The sequence below is a fragment of the Acanthopagrus latus genome, chromosome 3 (genome assembly GCF_904848185.1).
Source record: "Acanthopagrus latus isolate v.2019 chromosome 3, fAcaLat1.1, whole genome shotgun sequence".
NCBI lineage: Eukaryota > Metazoa > Chordata > Actinopteri > Spariformes > Sparidae > Acanthopagrus > Acanthopagrus latus.
In genome coordinates, this window is record NC_051041.1 from 26,081,850 (window position 1) to 26,088,708 (window position 6,859).

The following is a 6,859-nucleotide window of genomic DNA, read 5'->3' on the forward strand; positions in this document are numbered from 1 at the left end:
TGTCAAAATATGTTGAAAGTAGATGTTAAATGGACGTTGGTTTTTGGTCACCATAAATGTCAGAATCATATGTCAAATGATGTTGGCATCAGACATTGGTACGACATTGGATATCTGTTATGTAACACCCAAACTTAAAACCAACAAAATATTAATGTCACTTGACGTCAATATTCCTATGTCAAAAGATGTTGAAAGTAGACATTAAATGGACGTTGGTTTTTGGTCACTTGACGTCATGACTCTATTGACGTCCGGTGCCAGCTGGGATGAAGTTCATTACATCCATTCGCAAAACACACTTTTGACACATGAAATCTCCAGCTTACTGTTAAGGAAAGGAAAGAAAATATTTGAGTCAGTCACTCACCACTGTCTGCTATTGTCTATTTCCCAAGGAGGAACGTGTTCCTCCTGGCAGCTGTGCGCGTGATAAACTCATCGGCTATAGCATCCAGACTGCAGCTCCTTGTGATGTTTATGTGACAGTTCAACACCGCAAGATGATTGAGTCTTCCCTGTCCCATCGTGGCGTGTAGATAAGTTTTAAGTCTCCGCAGGCCTGAGAAAGACCTCTGATGTGCAAGAAGTCACAGGAACAGTGAGTCCAAGTCTGATCAGTTTGGTGAGTTTTGGCAGCAGGGTCCGCAGCGGCTCGCCATGCTCTCCTTTCGGGAAATCCACAGCATCTCGAAATGTTTTTATGCTAACATCCTCTCTTTAGCGATGTCAGTGAACATGTCACGGTGAAGTGTCAGCCTGCGTTTATCCAGATCATCTCTGTGAAACTCTTATGCTCCCACAGTCACCTTTTCCCGTCACAAAATCCTCAATACTTTACGTGTTTGAATGCAGTTTGACTGAACCTGCAATCCAAAGATGAAGTTGCAGTGTCCATTACCTAGAAAAAATTGCTGTCTGTACATGGCCTCTGGTGACTGGAAGCTGTCTGATGGTGCACCTCCATCATCCAGTCGACGTGGGGTTTTTCTTGGACTTGGCAGGGCTGGGCTTTCAACATTAAGGATATCAGCAGCTACAGTCGTGTTTTGCCAAATATCTTCATATCCGTTTTCACGAAGATGCTTGATGTCCTGTTGGAGCATTTCAATGTGTTGGAGAGTTTTCTGTGAATGCAGTTGGCTGTGTGCAGTGCGCAATTGGCTGTTTCTGCACGTAAAAAAAACATCAACGTCAGCTTCAGTGAAAAAAAATGTACTGAACTTCTGCAGGTGCTGAAGTAAACCATTTGCTTTGCCGCCTGCGTCCCCTTTATCTTCTGAAGACAGGTTGTCAATAAACTCCAGTAATGCGCTGTAATTTGAAGAAATTGACTGCAGCAAAACAGCTTTTACTGTCCAGCGCGTCGGGCACAGAGGGCGCAGAGATAGCCTGTCTACGCTTTGGAAATCCTGAAACCAAGCCAGTCATTTTGGGGGGTTGCGTATCAGCGTTATGAGGTCACGAATGGATGACATGAAGTTCCGAAACTCGGATCCCTGCCATATACCTCTACAGTTTTTGATAGGCAGGGGGAGTCTCAGCAGTATATCCTTAAACAGATCGAAAAGTGCATCCCCGATTGCGCTAGCTGTCTGGTAAAAGTTCCTCTATTTCTAGACATTCAGTAACAACATGGAAGCACACAGCCACCTGTTCCTTGACTGTGATGTCCGCGGTCTCATCCATGATTATGGAAAAAAACTCTGCACGCTTAATTTTTTTATTTATGTATTTAAGTGTTCGTAGAACATCATGTGCAAATAGTTCAGTCATTTCATTGAGAATGTCATGAGAAAGCCACTTAGACTCATTACGAGCAAGCCAGGACTGTAGTTCTGTGCTGTGCACGCAAGTTGAGCAGCTGTCTCAAGTTTGACTCTATTTCTATTGCCTTGCCCCAGCTGCAAAAGCCCTCTTTCACAAAAGCCTTGTAAGAATCCATCTCACGTCCTCCTGTACATGGTAACGGGGCATGCATTTTGTCGGCAGCAGAGCACACTTCACAGAGAACTTCGTTATTTAATGTGTCATATGTAATCCACATGGGTGCTCGAGCACTGGCGCACCCACGGGATCGGCGCCTATGCTTGCAGCACTAGCTTTATTTCCACTAGACCTGTGGTCATCTTTGTCATCAGACGTGTTCTATATCTGTGAGGGTGAAGGTGAATAAAGGGGGAATCAAGTCGTGATTTTCTTTCTTGCCCAATCTCTCTCTCTCTCTCTTTATCCAGTCATTAGTGATGGGAACGGCAGTTCTTTTTACTGTACTGAATCTCTAGAATCCGTTCATTAAAATGATTCCTTCAAAAGATTTGTTCGCCAAATCGTTCACTGCTCTCCAACTCCCTGAACTGATAAGCAGCCAAATGATCCGTCATTCAGTTAATAATTCAGCCCTGAGGTTCACGTTCACTTACTGAGGGACGGTGCGCAATCATTCGCAGGAGACGCAGTGCTGCTCTGAGTGGCATACATGCAATAAAATTATTACACGGTGAAAGTGTGCTCTGTGCACAGTAAAATCACTTAACATGATGCTACACGGATGTTAGCAACACAGCGCTAATTTTAGCAGTACCGTTTCTGAAGGTGAATCATCTCTTCTGCCCTGGCTGAGTGAGAGACACAGTGCCACTTTCAGCACAGTGCGTGAACGAGAATCACGTCCTCAGTGACAGTTCTCTGCCTGCAGTAGGTTCGCAAATCATGAATGAATCACAGCGCGAATGTGATTCACGTCCTGGTATGAGGGGCCATCAGGGACATTATTCAGGATTACCTCTCACAAACACATGTGAAATGCTCTTATACACACTATTGAAACACTCTCACATAAACAACTGAAAACTTATTCACTCGCACACAACACTAATAAGCTCTCACACACACATGTGAAATGCTCTTATATACACTACTGAAACGTTCTCATACATACAAGTGAGTGAAACACTCTCACACACGCTACTGAAACGTTCTCATACACACTACTGAAACGTTTTAGTTACGTGTATGAGAACGTTTCACTAGTGTGTGTGAGAGCGTTTTAGTAGTGTGTGAGAGCGTTTTAGCAGTGTGTATGAGAACGTTTCAGTAGTGTGTATGAGAGCGTATGTATGATAACGTATATAAGAGCATTTCACATGTATGTGTGAGAGCGTTTTAGTAGTGTGTGTGAGTGAATAATTTTTCAGTTGTTTATGTGAGAGTGTTTCAGTAGTGTATGTAAGAGTATTTCACATGTGTTCGTGAGAGGTAATTCTGAATAATGTCCCTGACGGCCCATTCTGAATAATGTCCCTGACGGCCCCTCATATCCTGGCGTCCCTCGTTCGCGAATGACCTGCTGAGGACATGAATCACATTCGCGCTGTCACTGAATCAGTGTGAACGTGAATCACGTCCTGACAGTTCTCTGAGTGAGTTGCGGCAGTCCCACTCCCGACCGGCATGATCGTGGCTGAGCTCAACTGAACTGAGAAAGGAACGAATCAGTCCATGAAGTGATCCTAATTCACTTCGTTCACTGAAAAGATCCGTTCGTTCGAACGACACGTTCGTGACCGACACAACACAAGTCTGGTCTCACGCTGTCCCTCCAGTTGTGTTCATGGTGTTTTATTTCAGCGGCTCGCTTGGATGTTGCAGCTGGTTGTGTGCTGCTTACTGTCCGCTGCTGGTTGCTGTGTAGCTGATCGCGTTGCTCCACACCATGCTGACTGTGATTGCCTGACCGGTATGTAGCACAGTGACTGTAGCTTCCTCCTCCAGCCACTCGTAAGTTGCTAATATCTGTTCTTTTATTGTAGGGTAAAGACACCTGTGTAGCGGCATAGCAACCGCTAACCTGCAAGAAATCACTGCCACTTTGCTTTGTTTTGCTGCTTTGCTTTGCCTCGCTGCTTTGCCTCACCGCTAGCTGTGTGCTTGCTGCTCACTGCTAGCTGCTTTGCTTTAGGTGGCCATCGCTTTGACTCATTGCTCGGCCTCACACTGCGCTGACACAGACTTTTAATTGCATCCGCGGTTGCGGTGCCTCAACGCTGTCTGCCTGGCTCCTGGCTGCTCACCACAACTGGCTAATAGTGTTAGCCTTCGTCCAGGCTTTGTTTAAGCGTTGCCGTGGCCTAATCATTGCTCGGCAATACCATCCTGAACTGTGTACTGCCAACCCTGTCACTTGTTGTTTTTGTGTGTGTATGAGAGAGTAGAGTGGGAGAGTTTATCCCATTTTCTTTGTGATTAGTAGTTTATGACATTTTCTTTTCTTTTGTAAGAGTTGGTTTTACTGCAACCTGTAATTCTGATTTGTTAGCTTCATGATTATTTTGGTCTTTGCAGTTTTCAGGTGCATTTCGTTTGATGTAAATCTTAATTCTATTTGATTTGATATTGTGTTAATTCTTAGGGATGTGATAAATTAAGTCCTGATTTCTTGTGTTTGTTATTAGTTGCATTTAATGTTTGTGTTCTCACCTGCTGTCCTCTGATTTCCCTCATTCAGGTGCTGAGCCTAGGGTGGTGGATTGGTGTCGTGGTGGCGGTGTCCCTCTTGTGTTTGGCACTTTTTAGGTTGCTTTTTGTTTCACTTTTATTTACTTCATGTGAGGTGTTCCTGGGATCTCTTTGTTTTGGACCCACCTCCCCCCTACTACCCCTACTTGGTCCCCCTTTTTGTCCCAGTGAGTGACTTCTTAAAATATTTTTAAGACTATTTAAACTGAAATCAATAAATGTTTTGTACCCAGATATGCTGTCTCTGCCTCATTGTAAAACAGACCTGAGTGCCTTATTTGATTTACAAGTTGTCTTTTAAAAAATAAAACGGTCCCTGGGTGAAACCCCCAGGATGGCGTTGTTTGGCATAAAATGTCGTCTTAACCTGCCGTGCTAACCATGCTCCTCGTGCCGCCACATTAGCGTGCTGCTAACGAGCAAAGTCAACTGAAATCAGCAAAAGTTGTGCAAGTTAACCGTCTTTGCTTTCCTCCTGTGTAACTGCTGCGACGTTCGTTTAACTGTTTTGCCTGCATTTGCCGCAGCTTTTTAAAATAGCCGGGTTCAAGTTGAACTCCTGCTGACCACCTGGAACAGTGAGATCTGCTGCCGACTGTAGGGGCGGGGATACAAATGCTGCTATGAAGTCGGACACTCTCTCTTCCCGTAGACGTGACGAGACTTGGTTGAGCTTGCAGTGTTTGCCTTCTTTCCCTGCGAAGAAATGGAGGAAATTGAAATTCCATTAATGTTTGAGGAAAATCAATAACGACTGCAATCAGTTTTCTTACCTGATGCTATTGAGAACTTTGCTGGACTTTTTCTCCTATTAATCTCCTTCAGAAATTATTCAATCTGAGATGTTCAAAATAGTTGTCAACCAAAACTTCTAGGCCAAGGGAATATAGCAGTGGAACTGCTGCGGTGTTGCATGCAGGCAACTGAGGATGAAGACTTGTGTCAAGTGTGTCTTTTGCAGAGGGTGTTTTTATCTGATTAGTTAACTGATTATTTACCTATTTGTTTGAATTGTACTTATCTGTATATATATATAGCTAGGCTACTATAATACATTTAATGTAAGTGAAATTCAGGATTCCTTCAGGAATTATTGTTTCATTCTCATCTTACTTTAAGCTACCAGGTTCATTTGAACTCTTTACACCAAATGATTTTGTAAGCTAGCCTTCAGTCCTTACCCAAATATCATATATATTTTTTACTTACATTAAACATACATTTGATTATACATGTGATTTTTACCTTGTAAGGGTTGGACTACTTGCCAATAGTAAACCTTTCTGGTACAGGACTAGTGAAATTCAATAAATTTGTACCATCTATCTAGTACAAAATAGTACAGTAAGTCTTGCCCAATAACAATACAATACAATTACAACAGTTATTAATTATTATGATGACAGCTGTGCTTAGGTGCATGATTACATTATATATATTTAACAAATATGCATAAGACACATAAGATGATGCATTTTCTTATAGCAACATTATTCACAATGAATAAAATACATTTTACTGATCTTGAATGAATGAAATACAATAATCAGAACAAATTACTGAGTCAGATGCCTTGTCCTGCTGTGCCATCTCATCACACACCAAATATCTCAGGATAATTCTTTCTTTGTTCTTTTGTATTCTCTGGACACAGCAGTTAACCACTTCTCAATCATCACCACAAGCTGACAGAACTGAACAATTTATTGACATTTTATGGGTTTGTTCATGGTGACTCTCCCATAGGTGTGGCCATACGGCTGCTACATATCTGAAAGTAGCTATATGATATTTGAGTAGAAAAGAGGCACGCTTATGGATATGAAAATTGAAATACACGTCATATACATCAGCGCAAATGAGAGTCAATTAGGGCAAAGTCCTGATGTCATGAAGGTGGGTCTAGCCTCTGGCAGCACCTGGAGAGCAACTGCTCAACTGCTCTGCAGCTGCCTTGCTCCCGCGATAACTTCAGGTCATGTGACATTGAATGTGAGGCAGAAACCACTCCCATCCAAGTCATCGCGGACACATTTTAACCAGCATGCACCACGATTTAGGCAGCGCTGCACATAGACATATAAAGGGTAGACGCCGCAACGGCTGCCGGGCAGTGAGAATTGCGGCGGCCATCTTGGGGCGGTCATTCTACGAGCTGAATGAACGTAACGATTTTCCGCCATACGTATCAATTTTTACAAATCGGTTTTCTACCACCCCAGTTAGTTTAGAAACATCTTTTTAAGGTCGAAATGCTACGTTGCGTTACTTTAATAATACATACAACAGATTATCTGATTGTAGAATAGTAATTATATTATATATATATGAATCATATTGA

The 6,859-nt window shown here is 42.7% G+C and overlaps 1 long non-coding RNA gene across 1 annotated transcript; it reads left to right on the plus strand.

Annotated features, from left to right (window-relative positions):
* The first annotated feature begins 3,432 nt into the window (after positions 1–3,432).
* LOC119016941 lies at positions 3,433–4,752 on the plus strand. The gene is made up of 2 exons (XR_005074296.1): positions 3,433–3,739; positions 4,508–4,752. It is a non-coding gene; the product is annotated as an uncharacterized LOC119016941 (long non-coding RNA).
* Positions 4,753–6,859: the final 2,107 nt, after the last annotated feature.